This window comes from Zea mays, chromosome 8 (assembly GCF_902167145.1).
Source record: "Zea mays cultivar B73 chromosome 8, Zm-B73-REFERENCE-NAM-5.0, whole genome shotgun sequence".
NCBI classification, from domain to species: Eukaryota; Viridiplantae; Streptophyta; class Magnoliopsida; order Poales; family Poaceae; genus Zea; species Zea mays.
In genome coordinates this window covers 171,848,534-171,867,083 of record NC_050103.1, presented here as the reverse complement: position 1 = coordinate 171,867,083, position 18,550 = coordinate 171,848,534, and positions in this window count along the sequence as shown.

The window sequence follows — 18,550 nt, the reverse complement described above, 5'->3', positions numbered from 1 at the left end:
GTACAATGGGGATGTAGCAGAGTGCTACGTGTCTAGCGGAGGGAGAGCTAGCGCCCTAGGTACATGCCAATGTGGCAGCCGGAGAGATCTGGGCACCCTGCTGGCGTGATGTCGTGGCTGTTGGAGGTGCGGCGGAGCCTGATGGAGGGATAGCTGTTGGAGCGGTCGAGTCCCTGCTGACGTTGTCCTGCTTCCGTAAGAGAGCTGGGGGCCGCCGTCGTCATAGAGCTTGTGGAGCGCCATCATTGCCTCTCTGGCGGAGCTGGCCGGATGAGACGCCGGTCTTGTTCTCCGTGACCCGAGTCGATTCGGGGTGGGATGATGATGGCGCCTCCTGTTGACGTGGCGGTTTGTGCCCTAGGCAGGGCGACGTGGGGTTTCCTCCGAAGCCGAGGTTGAGTCTGCCTTCTGTTGCCGTGGCCGAGCCCGAGCCAAGGGGTCGGTCGAGGCGGAAGTCGTTCGGCCGAGGCCAGGGCGGAGTCCGAGCCCTGGGGTCGGGCGAGGCGGAGTTTCGTCGTCTTCCGGGTCTTAGCCCGAGTCCGAGCCCTGGGGTCGGGCGGAGCGGAGTTCGCCGTCTTCCGGGTCTTAGCCCGAGTCCGAGCCCTGGGGTCGGGCGGAGCGGAGTTCGCCGTCTTCCGGGTCTTAGCCCGAGTCCGAGCCCTGGGGTCGGGCGGAGCGGAGTTCGCCGTCTTCCGGGTCTTAGCCCGAGTCCGAGCCCTGGGGTCGGGCGGAGCGGAGTTCGCCGTCTTCCGGGTCTTAGCCCGAGTCCGAGCCCTGGGGTCGGGCGGAGCGGAGTTCGCCGTCTTCCGGGTCTTAGCCCGAGTCCGAGCCCTGGGGTCGGGCGGAGCGGAGTTCGCCGTCTTCCGGGTCTTAGCCCGAGTCCGAGCCCTAGGGTCGGGCGGAGCGGAGTTCGCCGTCTTCCGGGTCTTAGCCCGAGTCCGAGCCCTGGGGTCGGGCGGGGCGGAGTTCGCCGTGGCGCCTTTGGCGAGGCCTGACTGCCCGTCAGACTTACTCTGTCGAGTGGCGCTGCAGTCGGAGTGGCGCAGGCGGCGCTGTCCTTCTGTCAGACTGGCCAGTGGAGCGGTGGAGTGACGGCGGTCACCTCGGCTCTGCCGGAGGCGCGTGTCAGGATAGAGGTGTCAGGCCTCCTGTGCGTTAAATGCCCCTGCAATTTGGTCAGTCGATGTGGTGATTTAGTCAAGGTTGCTTCTGAGCGAAGCCAAGGCCTTGGGCGAGCCGGTGATGTGTCCGCCATAAAAAGGGGGCCTCGGGCGAGACGGAAGTCTCTCGAGGTCGGCTGCCTTCGGCCGAGGCTAGGCTCGGGTGAAGCGTGATCGAGTCACTCGTGTGGACTGATCCCTGACTTAATCATGCCCATCAGGCCTTTGCAGCTTTATGCTGATGGGGGTTACCAGCTGAGAATTAGGCGTCTTGAGGGTACCCCTAATTATGGTCCCCGACAGTAGCCCCCGAGCCTCGAAGGGAGTGTTAGCACTCGCTTGGAGGCTTTTGTCGCACTTTTTCGCAAGGGGACCAGCCTTTCTCGGTTGCATTTCGTTCCGGTGGGTGCGCGCGAGCGCACCCGCCGGGTGTAGCCCCCGAGGCCTCGGAGGAGTGGTTACACTCCTTCGAGGTCTTAATACTTTGGCTGGTCTGGTCGTTCCCTCATGCGAACTGGCCGTAGCCCGGGTGCACGGTCGGGGCCCAAGCTCTCGGGCTGGTATGTTGACGCTGTCAACGATTTGGCCGGAGCCGGTTTTTGCGAGAGCAGCCCCCGAGCCTCTGCACAGGGCGAGAGGACGATCAGGGACAGACTCGGCTTTTTACATACGCCCCTACGTCGCCTTTCCGCAAGGAGGAGGGGGGGAGTGCGCCATGTTACCCTCGATGGGCACCGAACATGGTGTCTCCGGTGAGCTGCAAGCGGGTAATCCGAGTGGACGTCCGTGCCCCGTTCGTTGGGGGTCGGCTAGGGGCCCAGAGGCACGCCCAAAAGTACCTGCGGGTGATTTGCCGGACCCGGTCCCCTGGCGACGGGGTCCGAGGGCTCGATGCCTCCCTCCGATGGGATTCCGTTACAAGATCGTTCCCACTGGTCTCGGAAATGTCCTAGGGTACCTCGGGAGCGCAGCCCGAGCCTCGGTTATGTATCGAACGTACCCCTGGTCATCCCTCGCTCGGTGTCTGAGGCGACTGTGAACCCTTCGGGGGCCAGCCTTCGAACCCCTGATCAGTAATGGGCGCGGAGCCCGAGTAGCCTGAGGCGGCCATGAAGCCCTTCGGGGGGCTGGCCTTCGAACCCCTGACCAGTAGTGGGTGTCGGGCCCACGCGATCTGAGGCGACTGTTGAACCCTCGGGGGGCCAGCCTTCGAACCCCTGATCAGTAATGGGGGGCTCGGAGCCCGGTTCCTTCGCGGAGAAGGATCCCTTTCGGGGTATCCCCCTTTCCCGGTCCCTGTTGCAAGAGATAGAGAAAGAGGAAAACGGAAAAGGATACGAAATCGGACGACGTGGCGTACCTTTTCTGACGCGGTTATTACGGCGAAGGTGAAGCGTCGCGCGCTCCTCCTGCCAGAAGCGCCGCGTGTCTCGCCGTGGAGTTAATGCGACGGGGTGAGTGGTTGGCGGGGCGGCCGTTGCGCGCGTGCGATCCGTTCGAGGAACGGGTCACGGGTGCACCGTCTTCACGCCGTGAGAGGAGGCTCCCTTGCTGTCTCAGGATGGGACGTGAGCCTGGCTGACGACGTGACTGCTGCGCCCGCCCGCCTGCCACCGTTATTACTGCCGGCCCACTTTCGGTCGCTTTGACCGACGCGCCAGTCTGGCGCTGTTGGGTCGCCTCGAGTCGTGGCATAGGCTTCGCAACCGAAGGGGCGCGATGGTGGCACAAGTGGCGGTGCGGTTGCTTGCATGCAGCAACTGGCGCGCCGGTTGCTCGACGCGTGGGCCTGGGTTCCAGGCTGGCGTGTCAGAAGTCGGAGAAGCGCGTCCATCTGGCGCGGTTGCATGCCGCCTGCATGGCTGCCCGCCCCTTCCGCCCGTTGGTCTGGGCGAAAATGGGGGGTCGCCTGTAACCGCTGGACGGTCGTGCGCACCATGCGCGGCGGTTTGGCTTCTTCTGCCCTGAGCCGGCTTGCATGACATGCGGGACCCAGCCCCCGAGTCGCAGGGGAGGGCCTTGGAGCGTGTTGGAGAAGACTCGGTCCGCGGCGCTTGGGGGCGCACGTAGGGGGAGTTGCCTTTAAAAGGAGGGAGGCTCCCTTCGTAAGGCAACCATGTCTTCTTCCTCCCTTAAGCGTCGGGTCTTCCCGTCTTCCAAGCCCCCGGATGGGGGGTATCCGCCTCCTTTCCGCCTCCTCGTTGGAGGAACGCAACTCCATGGGAGCTGGTACCTCTCAGCCATCGTTCGGCTTCAAGGATTTTCATCACGCAGCCCGGTCGCACCCCTTCACCGGCGGTCACCCGAGATGGCGACCTCCAGCTTGATGGTGGGGGAAAGCGAGCCGGGCTGCGGCCTCTGCCCCTTCCTCAGCCTCAAGGATTTTCATCACCAAGGCCGGGGAGGGGAGAGTGCCGAGTTGGGGTCGGCCCCTGCGTGGGCGGTGGCCCGCTCCTTCACTCAGTGATGGGGGGAGAAGCGGGCATTGCCCGTGGCGTCCGGCAGCTGCAGCGTGCCTGGTCTTCAGCCGCGAGTGGCTTCGGGGCCACTTGCGGCGTCGGCGTCTGCCACGGCAGCCGGAAGAGGTTCTTCCGCCGGCGCGGCGGCTGGGACCGGCCACGGGCTGACCTCCAACTTCTACGGCCTTCTGCCCGTCCTTGCCTCACGAGTTTTGGCACGGGCGGGGGCCTCCTGGCAGCGGCATCCACCCTGAGGTCAGCGTTGCCGCTGTTTGATAGTCGCCTAGAGGGGGGGTGAATAGGGCGAAACTGAAATTTACAAATATAAACACAACTACAAGCCGGGTTAGCGTTAGAAATATAAACGAGTCCGCGAGAGAGGGGGCAAAACAAATCGCAAGCAAATAAGGAGAGTGACACGCGGATTTGTTTTACCGAGGTTCGGTTCTTGCAAACCTACTCCCCGTTGAGGAGGCCACAAAGGCCGGGTCTCTTTCAACCCTTCCCTCTCTCAAACGGTCCCTCGGACCGAGTGAGCTTTCCTTCTTCTCAATCAACCGGGAACAAAACTTCCCCGCAAGGGCCACCACACAATCGGTGCCTCTTGCCTCGGTTACAATTGAGTGTTGATCACAAGAGCAAAAGAGAAAGAAAGAATGCGATCCAAGCGCAAGAGCTCAAATGAACACGGCAAATCACTCTCACTAGTCACTTAGGGTTTGTGTGGAATTGGAGAGGATTTGATCTCTTTGGGTGTGTCTAGAATTGAATGCCTAGCTCTTGTAAGTGGTTGAGAAGTGGAAAACTTGGATGGCAATGAATGTGGGGTGGTTGGGGTATTTATAGCCCCAACCACCAAAGGTGACCGTTGCTGGCAGCCTCTGTTCGATGGCGCACCGGACAGTCCGGTGCACACCGGACAGTCCGGTGCCCCTGCCACGTCATCACTGCCGTTGGATTCTAGCCGTTGGAGCTTCTGACTTGTGGGCCCTCCTGGGTGTCCGGTGCACACCGGACATGCACTGTTTGATGTCCGGTGCACCGGTATGGGCAGCCCTGACGTCTGCGCGCGCTGCGCGCGCATTTAATGTTGCGCAGGGAGCCGTTGGCGCCGCAGAGAGCCGTTGCTCCGCTGGCACACCGGACAGTCCGGTGCACACCGGACAGTCCGGTGAATTTTAGCGGAGTGGCTGCCGCGCGAACCCGAGGCTGGCGAGTTCAGGAGGCCGAGCTTCCTTGGAGCACCGGACATGTCCGGTGCACACCGGACAGTCCGGTGAATTATAGCGCGCCGGCTTCCGAGAATTCCCGAGAGTGAAGAGTTGGAGTCTGAGTCCCCTGGTGCACCGGACAGGTACTGTTTACTGTCCGGTGGCACACCGGACAGTCCGGTGCGCCAAACCAGGGGTGCCCTCGGTTGCCCCTTTGCTCCTTTATTGAATCCAACACTTGGTCTTTTTATTGGCTAGATGTGAACCTTTTGCACCTGTATAACTTATACACTAGAGCAAACTAGTCAGTCCAATATTTGTGTTGGGCAATTCAACCACCAAAATTATTTAGGAACTAGGTGTAAGCCTAATTCCCTTTCAATCTCCCCCTTTTTGGTGATTGATGCCAACACAAACCAAAGCAAATATAGAAGTGCATAATTAAACTAGTTTACATAATGTAAGTGCAAAGGTTACTTGGAGTTGAGCCAATATAACTACTTACAAGATATGCAAGGAATGTTTCTTTCTTATATAACATTTTGGACCACGTTTGCACCACATGTTTTGTTTTTGCAAATTCTTTTTGTAAATCCATTTCAGAGATCTTTTGCAAATAGTCAAAGGTACATGAATAAGAGTTTGCAAAGCATTTTCAAGATTTGAAATTGTCTCCCCCTATTTCAAATGCTTTTCCTTTGACTAAACAAAACTCCCCCTAAAAGAGATCCACCTCTTAGTGTTCAAGAGGGTTTTGATATACCATTTTTGAAATACTACTTTCTCCCCCTTTTGAACACAATAGGATACCAAATGATAAAGACTTTTGGAAAGCACTAAGTTTTTGAATTTGGTGGTGGTGGTGCGGTCCTTTTGCTTTGGGCTCATTTCTCCCCCTTTTTGGCATGAATCGCCAAAAACGGAATCATTAGAGCCCTTGAAGTAATTTCTTCCCCTTTGGTCATAAGAAAATGAGTTAAGATTATACCAAAGACGAGGTCCGGTCCTTTTGCTTTTGAGCTTTTACTCTCTCCCTCAAGGATGAAGTCCTTTTCCTTGATGCTCATTTCTCCCCCAAAGAAGAGAGAGTTGCTCGGAGTGATGGCGAAGTATGAGTTACGGAGTGGAAGCCTTTTTCTTCGCCGAAGACTCCAATTCCCTTTCAATATACCTATGACTTGGTTTGAAATAGACTTGAAAACACATTAGTCATAGCATATAAAAGAGATATGATCAAAGGTATTCTAATGAGCTATGTGTGCAAGCTAGCAAAAGAAATTTCTAGAATCAAGAATATTGAGCTCATGCCTAAGTCTGGTAAAAGATTGTTCATCAAGTGGCTTGGTAAAGATATCGGCTAATTGATCTTTAGTGTTAATGTAAGAAATCTCGATATCCCCCTTTTGTTGGTGATCCCTAAGAAAATGATACCGAATGGCTATGTGCTTAGTGCGGCTATGCTCGACGGGATTGTCGGCCATTTTGATTGCACTCTCATTATCACATAGCAAAGGGACTTTGGTTAATTTGTAACCGTAGTCCCGCAGGGTTTGCCTCATCCAAAGCAATTGCGCGCAACAATGACCTGCGGCAATGTACTCGGCTTCGGCGGTGGAAAGAGCGACCGAATTTTGCTTCTTTGAAGCCCAAGACACCAAGGATCTTCCCAAGAACTGGCAAGTCCCCGATGTGCTCTTCCTATTGATTTTGCACCCCGCCCAATCGGCATCCGAATAACCAATCAAATCAAATGTGGATCCCCGAGGGTACCAAAGCCCAAACTTAGGAGTATAAGCCAAATATCTCAAGATTCGTTTTACGGCCGTAAGGTGGGATTCCTTAGGGTCAGATTGGAATCTTGCACACATGCAAACGGAAAGCATAATGTCCGGTCGAGATGCACATAAATAAAGCAATGAACCAATCATCGACCGGTATACCTTTTGATCCACGGACTTACCTCCCGTGTCGAGGTCGAGATGCCCATTTGTTCCCATGGGTGTCTTGATGGGTTTGGCATCCTTCATCCCAAACTTAGCAAGAATGTCTTGAGTGTACTTCGTTTGACTAATGAAGGTGCCCTCTTGGAGTTGCTTGACTTGGAATCCTAGAAAATACTTCAACTCCCCCATCATCGACATCTCAAATTTCTGTGTCATGATCCTACTAAACTCTTCACATGTAGACTCGTTAGTAGACCCAAATATAATATCATCAACATAAATTTGGCATACAAACAAGTCATTTTCAAGAGTTTTAGTAAAGAGTGTAGGATCGGCCTTGCCAACTTTGAAGCCATTAGCAATAAGGAAATCTCTTAGGCATTCATACCATGCTCTTGGGGCTTGCTTGAGCCCATAAAGCGCCTTAGAGAGCCTATAGACATGGTTAGGGTACTCACTGTCTTCAAAGCCGGGAGGTTGCTCAACATAGACCTCTTCCTTGATCGGTCCGTTGAGGAAGGCACTTTTCACGTCCATTTGATAAAGCTTAAAGCCATGGTAAGTAGCATAGGCTAATAATATGCGGATTGACTCAAGCCTAGCTACGGGTGCATAGGTTTCACCGAAATCCAAACCTTCGACTTGTGAATACCCTTTGGCCACGAGTCGAGCTTTGTTCCTTGTCACCACACCATGCTCATCTTGCTTGTTGCGGAAGACCCATTTGGTTCCTACAACATTTTGATTAGGACGTGGAACTAAATGCCATACCTCGTTTCTAGTGAAGTTGTTGAGCTCCTCTTGCATCGCCACCACCCAATCCGAATCTTGAAGAGCTTCCTCTACCCTGTGTGGCTCAATAGAGGAAACAAAAGAGTAATGTTCACAAAAATGAGCAACACGAGATCTAGTGGTTACCCCCTTATGAATATCGCCAAGGATGGTGTCGACGGGGTGATCTCGTTGGATTGCTTGGTGGACTCTTGGGTGTGGCGGTCTTGGTTCTTCCTCATCCTCCTGTTCTTGATCATTTGTATCTCCCCCTTGATCATTGCTATCATCTTGAGGTGGCTTGTCTTCTTGATTTTGCTCTTCATCATTTTGAGCCTCATCCTCATTTTGAGTTGGTGGAGATGCTTGCATGGAGGAGGATGGTTGATCTTGTGTACTTGGAGGCTCTTCGGATTCCTTAGGACACACATCCCCGATGGACATGTTCCTTAGCGCGATGCATGGAGCCTGTTCTTCACCTATCTCATCAAGATCAACTTGCTCTACTTGAGAGCCGTTAGTTTCATCAAACACAACGTCACAAGAGACTTCAACTAGTCCAGTGGACTTGTTAAAGACCCTATATGCCCTTGTGTTTGAGTCATAACCAAGTAAAAAGCCTTCTACAGTTTTAGGAGCAAATTTAGATTTTCTACCTCTTTTAATAAGAATGAAGCATTTGCTACCAAAAACTCTAAAATATGAAATGTTGGGCTTTTTACCGGTTAGGAGTTCATATGATGTCTTCTTGAGGATTCGGTGAAGATATAACCGGTTGATGGCGTAGCAGGCGGTGTTTACCGCTTCGGCCCAAAACCGGTCCGGTGTCTTGTACTCATCAAGCATGGTTCTTGCCATGTCCAATAGAGTTCGATTCTTTCTCTCCACTACACCATTTTGTTGAGGTGTGTATGGAGAAGAGAACTCATGCTTGATGCCCTCCTCCTCAAGGAAGCTTTCAATTTGAGAGTTCTTGAACTCCGTTCCGTTGTCGCTTCTTATTTTCTTGATCCTTAAGGCGAACTCATTTTGAGCCTGTCTCAAGAATCCCTTTAAGGTCTCTTGGGTTTGAGATTTTTCCTGTAAAAAGAATACCCAAGTGAAGCGAGAATAATCATCCACTATTACAAGACAATACTTACTCCCGCCGATGCTTATGTAGGCAATCGGGCCGAATAGATCCATGTGGAGTAGCTCAAGCGGCCTGTCGGTCATCATGATGTTCTTGTGTGGATGATGGACTCCAACTTGCTTCCCCGCCTGGCATGCGCTACAAATCCTGTCTTTCTCAAAATGAACATTTGTTAATCCTAAAATGTGCTCTCCCTTTAGAAGCTTATGAAGATTCTTCATCCCAACATGGGCTAGTCGGCGGTGCCAGAGCCAACCCATATTAGTCTTAGCAATTAAGCAAGTGTCGAGTTCAGCTCTATCAAAATCTACCAAGTATAGCTGACCCTCTAACACTCCCTTAAAAGCTATTGAATCATCACTTCTTCTAAAGACAGTGACACCTATATCAGTAAAAAGACAGTTGTAGCCCATTTGACATAATTGGGAAACAGAAAGCAAGTTGTAGTCTAAGGAATCAACAAGAAAAACATTGGAAATAGAATGGTCAGGAGATATAGCAATTTTACCCAATCCTTTGACCAAACCTTGATTTCCATCCCCGAATGTGATAGCTCGTTGGGGATCTTGGTTTTTCTCATATGAGGAGAACATCCTTTTCTCCCCTGTCATGTGGTTTGTGCACCCGCTGTCGAGTATCCAACTTGAGCCCCCGGATGCATAAACCTACAAAACAAATTTAGTTCTTGACTTTAGGTACCCAAACTGTTTTGGGTCCTTTGGCATTAGATACAAGAACTTTGGGTACCCAAACACAAGTCTTGGAGCCCTTGTGTTTGTTCCCAACAAACTTGGCAACGACCTTGCCGGATTTGTTAGTAAGCACATAAGAAGCATCAAAAGTTTTAAATGCAATGCTATGTTCATTTGATGCATTAGAAATTTTCTTTCTAGGCAACTTGGCACGGGTTGGTTGCCTAGAGCTAGATGTCTCACCCTTATACATAAAGGCATGATTGGGGCCAGAGTGAGACTTCCTAGAATGAATTTTCCTAATTTTGCTCTCGGGATAACCGGCAGGGTACAAAATGTAGCCCTCGTTATCCTGAGGCATGGGAGCTTTGCCCTTAACAAAGTTAGACAAATTTTTAGGAGGGGCATTAAGTTTGACATTGTCTCCCCTTTGGAAGCCAATGCCATCCTTGATGCCAGGGCGTCTCCCATTATAAAGTATGCTACGAGCAAATTTAAATTTCTCATTTTCTAGGTTGTGCTCGGCAATTTTTGCATCTAATTTTGCTATATGATCATTTTGTTGTTTAATTAAGGCCATATGATCAAGAATAGCATTAACATCAATATCTCTACATTTAGTGCAAATAGAAACATGCTCAAGATTAGATGTAGAGGGTTTGCAAGATTTAAGTTCTACAACCTTAGCATGCAACATTTCATTCTTAGTTCTAAGGTCGGAAATAGTAGCATTGCAAACATCAAAATTTTTAGCCTTAGCAATTAAATTTTCATTCTCTAATCTAAGGCTAGCAAGAGATGCATTCAATTCATCAATCTTAGCAAGCAAGTCAATGTTATCATCTCTAAGATTGGGAATTGAAACATTACAAACATGTGAATCAACCTTAGCATTTAAAATAGCATTTTCATTTCTAAGGTTGTCAATCATCTCACGGCAAGTGCTTAGCTCACTAGACAATTTTTCACATTTTTCTACTTCTAGTGCATAAGCCTTTTTAACCTTAACATGTTTCTTGTTTTCTTTAATTAGACAATCCTCTTGGGAGTCCAAAAGGTCATCCTTTTCATGAATAGCACTAATCAATTCATTTAGTTTTTCTTTTTGCTCCATGTTAAGATTGGCAAAGAGAATACGCAAATTATCCTCCTCATCACTAGCATTATCATCACTAGACGATTCATATTTAGTGGAGGAGTTGGATTTAACCTTCTTCTTTTTGCCGTCCTTTGCCATGAGGCACTTGTGGCCGACGTTGGGGAAGAGGAGTCCCTTGGTGACGGCGATGTTGGCGGCGTCCTCATCGTCGGAGGAGTCGCTTGAGCTTTCGTCGGAATCCCATTCCCGACAAACATGGGCATCGCCGCCCTTCTTCTTGTAATACCTTTTCTTCTCCTTTCTTCTTCCCTTCTTGTCGTCGCCTCGGTCACTGTCACTAGATATAGGACATTTAGCAATAAAATGACCGGGCTTACCACACTTGTAGCAAACCTTCTTGGAGCGGGACTTGTAGTCCTTCCCCCTCCTTTGCTTGAGGATTTGGCGGAAGCTCTTGATGACGAGCGCCATTTCCTCATTGTCGAGCTTGGAGGCGTCTATTGGTTGTCTACTTGGTGTAGACTCCTCCTTCTTCTCCTCCGTTGCCTTGAATGCAACGGGTTGGGCTTCGGATGGGTCGCCAAGCTCGTTGATTTTCCTCGAGCCTTCTATCATGCACTCAAAACTTACAAAATGCCCGATAACTTCCTCGGGGGTCATTTTAGTATATCTAGGATTACCACGAATCAATTGAACTTGAGTGGGATTAAGAAAAATGAGAGATCTTAAAATAACATTTACCACTTCGTGGTCATCCCACTTCTTGCTCCCGAGGTTGCGCACTTGGTTCACCAAAGTCTTGAGCCGGTTGTACATATGTTGTGGCTCCTCCCCTTTGTGAAGCCGGAACCGACCGAGCTCCCCCTCGATCGTTTCCCGCTTGGTGATCTTGGTGAGCTCATCTCCCTCGTGCGCGGTTTTGAGTACATCCCAAATCTCCTTTGCATTTTTCAACCCTTGCACTTTGTTGTATTCTTCCTTGCTTAGAGAGGCAAGGAGTATGGTTGCGGCTTGAGAGTTGAAGTGCTCGATTTGGGCTACCTCATCCTCATCATAATTCTCATCCCCTATTGATGGTACCTGTACACCAAACTCAACAACATCCCATATACCTTTGTGGAGCGAGATTAGATGAAATTGCATTAAATCGCTCCACCTAGCGTAATCTTCACCATCAAAAGTTGGTGGTTTGCCTAATGGGACGGAAAGTAAAGGTGTATGTTTGGAAATGCGAGGGTAGCGTAGGGGGATCTTACTGTACTTCTTGCGCTCTTGGCGCTTAGAAGTGACGGAGGGCGCATCGGAGTCGGACGTAGAAGTTGATGAAGTGTCGGTCTCGTAGTAGACCACTTTCCTCATCCTTTTGTGCTTGTCGCCTTTCCGATGTGGCTTGTGGGAAGAAGATTTTTCCTTCTTCTCTTTGTGGTGAGAAGAAGATTTCTTCTCCTTCCCTTTGTTGGAGGAGCTCTTCTTCTTCTCCCTCCTTTTGGTGCGGGACTCTTCCGATGAAGTGCTCCCGTAGCTTGTAGTGGGCTTTTCGCCGGTCTCCATCTCCTTCTTGGCGTGATCTCCCGACATCACTTCGAGCGGTTAGGCTCTAATGAAGAACCTGGCTCTGATACCAATTGAAAGTCGCCTAGAGGGGGGGTGAATAGGGCGAAACTGAAATTTACAAATATAAACACAACTACAAGCCGGGTTAGCGTTAGAAATATAAACGAGTCCGCGAGAGAGGGGGCAAAACAAATCGCAAGCAAATAAGGAGAGTGACACGCGGATTTGTTTTACCGAGGTTCGGTTCTTGCAAACCTACTCCCCGTTGAGGAGGCCACAAAGGCCGGGTCTCTTTCAACCCTTCCCTCTCTCAAACGGTCCCTCGGACCGAGTGAGCTTTCCTTCTTCTCAATCAACCGGGAACAAAACTTCCCCGCAAGGGCCACCACACAATCGGTGCCTCTTGCCTCGGTTACAATTGAGTGTTGATCACAAGAGCAAAAGAGAAAGAAAGAATGCGATCCAAGCGCAAGAGCTCAAATGAACACGGCAAATCACTCTCACTAGTCACTTAGGGTTTGTGTGGAATTGGAGAGGATTTGATCTCTTTGGGTGTGTCTAGAATTGAATGCCTAGCTCTTGTAAGTGGTTGAGAAGTGGAAAACTTGGATGGCAATGAATGTGGGGTGGTTGGGGTATTTATAGCCCCAACCACCAAAGGTGACCGTTGCTGGCAGCCTCTGTTCGATGGCGCACCGGACAGTCCGGTGCACACCGGACAGTCCGGTGCCCCTGCCACGTCATCACTGCCGTTGGATTCTAGCCGTTGGAGCTTCTGACTTGTGGGCCCTCCTGGGTGTCCGGTGCACACCGGACATGCACTGTTTGATGTCCGGTGCACCGGTATGGGCAGCCCTGACGTCTGCGCGCGCTGCGCGCGCATTTAATGCTGCGCAGGGAGCCGTTGGCGCCGCAGAGAGCCGTTGCTCCGCTGGCACACCGGACAGTCCGGTGCACACCGGACAGTCCGGTGAATTTTAGCGGAGTGGCTGCCGCGCGAACCCGAGGCTGGCGAGTTCAGGAGGCCGAGCTTCCTTGGAGCACCGGACATGTCCGGTGCACACCGGACAGTCCGGTGAATTATAGCGCGCCGGCTTCCGAGAATTCCCGAGAGTGAAGAGTTGGAGTCTGAGTCCCCTGGTGCACCGGACAGGTACTGTTTACTGTCCGGTGGCACACCGGACAGTCCGGTGCGCCAGACCAGGGGTGCCCTCGGTTGCCCCTTTGCTCCTTTATTGAATCCAACACTTGGTCTTTTTATTGGCTAGATGTGAACCTTTTGCACCTGTATAACTTATACACTAGAGCAAACTAGTCAGTCCAATATTTGTGTTGGGCAATTCAACCACCAAAATTATTTAGGAACTAGGTGTAAGCCTAATTCCCTTTCACTGTTCGGCCCCCCAGAGCAGAAGTCGCCGTCGTCGCCACTGCTGGAGTAGGTGACGGCGCGCCGTTCGTCGGCCTTCCGTTGCTCCGCAGGCCTTCCCCCTCGGAGTGGGGTTGTTCGTACCTGCGGAGGGGGAACCGGAGTTCCGTTTGTAATGGCACTTCGAATGCCAGTGAGTTCGTTCATTGTGGCTGTCGAGGCCTGAACGTGTATGTAATTTTGGCACGGAGCCGTGTTTTTTCCTCATTTTCGAGCACTAGGTCTCGCCTGTTTGATTATCTGAACCGCTTTACCAAGCATGAGTTGCCCCGTGTCAAGGTGACGGGTGAGGTATCCGTATCCCGGAGGCGTAGGAATCCCTCGGCCCGTTCGGCCTTGTTATGTGAGGCTCCTCTAGCTTAGTTGAAGAGACCCCTCGGTCGCCCTTCGGTGGATCGAGGCCGGGGGTAGCGATATCAGTATGAACAGAGGCGGAGTTGGCTCGAGAATGGGAACCTAGTTGGCCGGAGCCTAGCCGTGTTGTCCGTCAGCGGGGCCGACGCCAAAGTCGATCAGTCGAGGCCTCGGATCGGGCTGGCGCCCTTGGGAGCCGGTTGACCGAGGCCCCAGGGGTAACCGGTTGAGCCGCTTGCTCGGGCCGGATTCCCGGAGGAGCCCCTGGACCGCGGCGCCGCCCGAGGCTGGGTCGGGCTTTGCTGAAGACGTCGTCGATGCCGAGGGTGCTACAGCTCCCTTCGGCGTGAAGACCCGAGCCTGCAGGATCCGATCATCTTGTAGCGTGTGCTTCCTGCGGCCGCCGAGGCCAGAAGAAAACACCCTCGCTGCACTTGCGAAGCTGCGCCTTTTTTCCTCCTGTTTCGGGCATCTGGACTTCGTCGGTAACAGGGATGTTTGTGTGAGCAAGAGCTGCTTTTCGCGGAAGGGACGAGTGAGGTATCCGTATCCCAGAGGCGTGGGAATCCCTCGGCTCGGTCGGCCTTGCCGCTTACGCGTACTTTCACCCGTCCATGAGGCCCTGTCCCCGACTTAGTCGAGAAAGCTTGAAGGACTGCTTCGGCAGGAGAGCTTCCGAACGTGATGACTCGTTCGGTCCACGGAGTCGCTTTATCCGAGCGCAAGTTACTTATCGCAGAAGGGGACGAGTGAGGTATCCGTATCCCGGAGGCGTAGGAGTCCCTCGGCTCGGTCAGCCTTGGCTGCTTACGTGTACCTCGTCGTTTCCAGGATCCGCTTTCCGAAGTAGTCAAGAAGCACGAAAGAAATACTGCTAAAAAGAGATCCTTTTTCGAGGAAAAATTCGACGCAGAGGGGGTCTCCCCCCTTTTAGCCCCCAAGGGAGGGTCGGGTTTTGCCGAGGCTAGGCCGACCCTTCCTTGACAACTAAACTTTGCGTAGGTGCGAGGTATATGAACAACTTGAAAACATCTTAAGGATAAAAGCGACGTAGCTGTTTGATGTTCCAAGCGTTGCCGTAGATCTCGCCTTGATTGCTGGCCAGCTTGTATGTTCCGGGCTTCAGAACTTTGGCGATGACGAATGGCCCTTCCCAGGGGGGCGTGAGCTTGTGCCTCCCTCGGGCGTCTTGTCGCAGCCGAAGCACCAGGTCGCCCACCTGGAGTTCTCGGGACCGGACCCCTCGGGCGTGGTAGCGTCGCAGGGACTGTTGGTACCGCGCCGAGTGTAGCAAGGCCCTGTCCCGAGCTTCCTCCAACTGGTCCAGCGATTCCTCTCGGCTGGCTTGGTTGCTTTGTTCGGTGTAGGCCCTCGCCCTTGGGGAGCCGTATTCCAGGTCAGTGGGCAAGATAGCTTCAGCCCCGTAGACCAGGAAAAACGGCGTGAAGCCCGTGGCACGACTCGGCGTCGTCCTTAGGCTCCAGACCACCGAGGGGAGTTCCTTCATCCATCGCCTGCCGAACTTGTTGAGGTCGTTGTAGATCCGAGGCTTGAGCCCTTGTAGAATCATGCCGTTGGCACGCTCTACCTGCCCATTCGACATGGGATGAGCCACGGCGGCCCAGTCCACCCGGATATGGTGATCTTCGCAAAAATCCAAGAATTTTTTGCCGGTGAACTGGGTGCCGTTGTCGGTGATGATGGAGTTCGGGACCCCGAAGCGATGGATGATGTTGGTGAAGAATGCCACCGCCTGCTCGGACCTGATGCTGTTCAGGGGTCGGACCTCGATCCACTTGGAGAATTTGTCGATGGCGACCAGCAGGTGCGTGTAGCCCCCGGGCGCCTTCTGCAAGGGACCGACGAGGTCCAGACCCCATACAGCGAAGGGCCAGGTGATGGGTATTGTCTGCAGAGCCTGAGCGGGCAGGTGTGTCCGCTTCGCATAGAATTGGCACCCTTCGCATGTGCGGACAATTCTAGTGGCGTCAGCCACCGCCGTTGGCCAGTAGAAGCCTTGCCGGAAGGCATTTCCAACAAGGGCTCGGGGTGCTGCGTGGTGGCCGCAAGCCCCCGAGTGTACTTCTTGCAGCAGTTCCCGACCTTCGGCGATGGGGATGCATCGCTGGAGGATGCCCGAGGGGCTGCGATGGTAGAGTTCCTCTTCGTCGCCCAGCAAGACGAATGACTTGGCGCGTCGCGCTACCCGCCGAGCCTCGACTTGGTCGAGGGGTAGCTCTCCTCGACGGAGATATTGCAGGTATGGGGCCTGCCAATCTTGGTCTGGCGTGGCTCCGCTCTGCCCTTCCTCGACGTTCAACGCCCCGCCCTCGGGGGCCGAGGGTACCTCGGGCTGAGCCGAGGGTACCTTGGGCTGAGCCGAGGATACCTCGGGCTGAGCCGAGGGTACCTCGGGCTGAGCTGAGGGTACCTCAGGCTCGGGCGCGTCGTCGAGCTTGACGGAGGGTTGATGCAAATCCCGGGAGAAGACGTCCGGGGGGACTGTCGTTCGCCCCGAGACTATCTTGGCCAGCTCGTCTGCGGTTTCGTTGTAGCGCCGAGCGATGTGGTTGAGCTCGAGCCCGAAGAACTTGTCTTCCAGGCGCCGAACCTCGTCGCAGTAGGCCTCCATCTTCGGGTCGCGGCAGTGGGAGTTCTTCATGACTTGGTCGATGATGAGCCGCGAATCACCGCGGGCGTCGAGGCGTCTGACCCCTAGCTCGATGACGATCCGCAATCCGTTGACCAGAGCTTCGTACTCGGCCACATTGTTGGACGCCGGGAAGTGGAGGCGCAGCACGTAGCGCAAGTGCTTTCCGAGGGGCGAGATGAAGAGAAGGCCCGCACCGGCCCCCGTCTTCATCAGCGACCCGTCGAAAAACATGGTCCAGAGCTCCGGTTGGATCGGAGTCGTTGGTAGTTGGGTGTCGACCCATTCAGCCACGAAATCCGCCAACACTTGGGACTTGATGGCCTTCCGAGGGGCGAACGAGATCGTTTCGCCCATGATCTCCACTGCCCACTTTGCGATCCTGCCCGAGGCCTCTCGGCACTGGATGATCTCCCCCAGGGGAAGGATGACACCACAGTTACCGGATGGGACTCGAAGTAGTGTCGTAGCTTCCGCCTCGTCAGGATCACAGCATACAACAGCTTTTGAACTTGTGGGTAGCGGATCTTAGTCTCGGACAGCACTTCGCTGATGAAGTAGACCGGCCTCTGAACGGGCAATGTATGCCCTTCCTCCTGCCTTTCGACCACAATCGCGGCGCTAACCACCTGAGTGGTCGCGGCGACGTAGACCAAGAGGGTTTCTCCGTCCGCCGACGGCACCAAGACTGGCGCCTTTGTAAGGAGCGCCTTCAGGTTGCCGAGGGCTTCCTCGGCCTCAGGGGTCCAAACGAAACACTCGGCCTTCCTTAAGAGGCGGTACAGAGGCAGACCTCTTTCGCCGAGGCGTGAGATGAAGCGGCTCAGGGCCGCGAGGCATCCCATGACCCTCTGTACCCCTTTTAAGTCCTTGATGGGTCCCATGCTGGTGATGGCCGCAATCTTCTCCGGGTTGGCCTCGATGCCTCGCTCAGAGACGATGAACCCTAGGAGCATGCCTCGGGGCACCCCGAAGACACACTTCTCAGGATTAAGCTTGACTCCTTTCGCCTTGAGACACCGGAATGTCACTTCAAGGTCGGAGAGGAGGTTGGGAGCCTTCCGTGTCTTGACCACGATGTCATCGACGTAGGCCTCGACTGTGCGACCGATGTGTTCGCCGAACACATGGTTCATGCACCGCTGGTACGTTGCGCCTGCATTCCTCAGGCCGAACGGCATGGTGACGTAGCAGTACATGCCGAACGGCGTGATGAAAGAAGTCGCGAGCTGGTCAGACTCTTTCATCCGGATCTGGTGATACCCCGAGTAGGCATCGAGGAAGGACAGGGTTTCGCACCCAGCAGTGGAATCCACGATTTGGTCGATGCGAGGCAGAGGGTAGGGAACCTTCGGACATGCTTTGTTGAGACCAGTGTAGTCTACACACATCCGCCATTTCCCCCCTTTCTTCCTCACAAGCACAGGGTTGGCAAGCCATTCGGGATGGAATACCTCTTTGATGAACCCTGCCGCCATTAGCTTGTGGATCTCTTCGCCAATCGCTCTGCGCTTCTCCTCGTCGAATCGGCGCAGAGGCTGCCTGACGGGTCGGGCTCCGTCCCGAATATCCAGCGAGTGCTCGGCGACATCCCTCGGTATGCCGGGCATGTCCGAGGGACTCCACGCAAAGACGTCGGCGTTTGCGCGGAGAAAGTCGACGAGCACTGCTTCCTATTTGGGGTCGAGCCCGGAACCGATCCGGATCTGCTTGGTGGTGTCGCCGCTGGGGTCGAGGGGGACGGCCTTGACCGTCTCCGCTGGCTCGAAGTTGCCGGCATGGCGCTTCACGTCTGGGACCTCCTTGGAGAGGTTCTCCAGGTCGGCGATGAGGGCCTCGGACTCGGCGAGGGCCTCGGCGTACTCCACGCACTCCACGTCGCATTCGAACGCGTGTTTGTACGTGGGGCCGACGGTGATGACCCCGTTGGGGCCCGGCATCTTGAGCTTCAGGTAGGTGTAGTTGGGGACGGCCATGAACTTCGCGTAGCATGGCCTCCCTAGCACGGCGTGGTAGGTTCCTCGGAACCCGACCACTTCGAACGTCAGGGTCTCCCTTCGGAAGTTGGAGGGTGTCCCGAAGCAGACTGGGAGGTC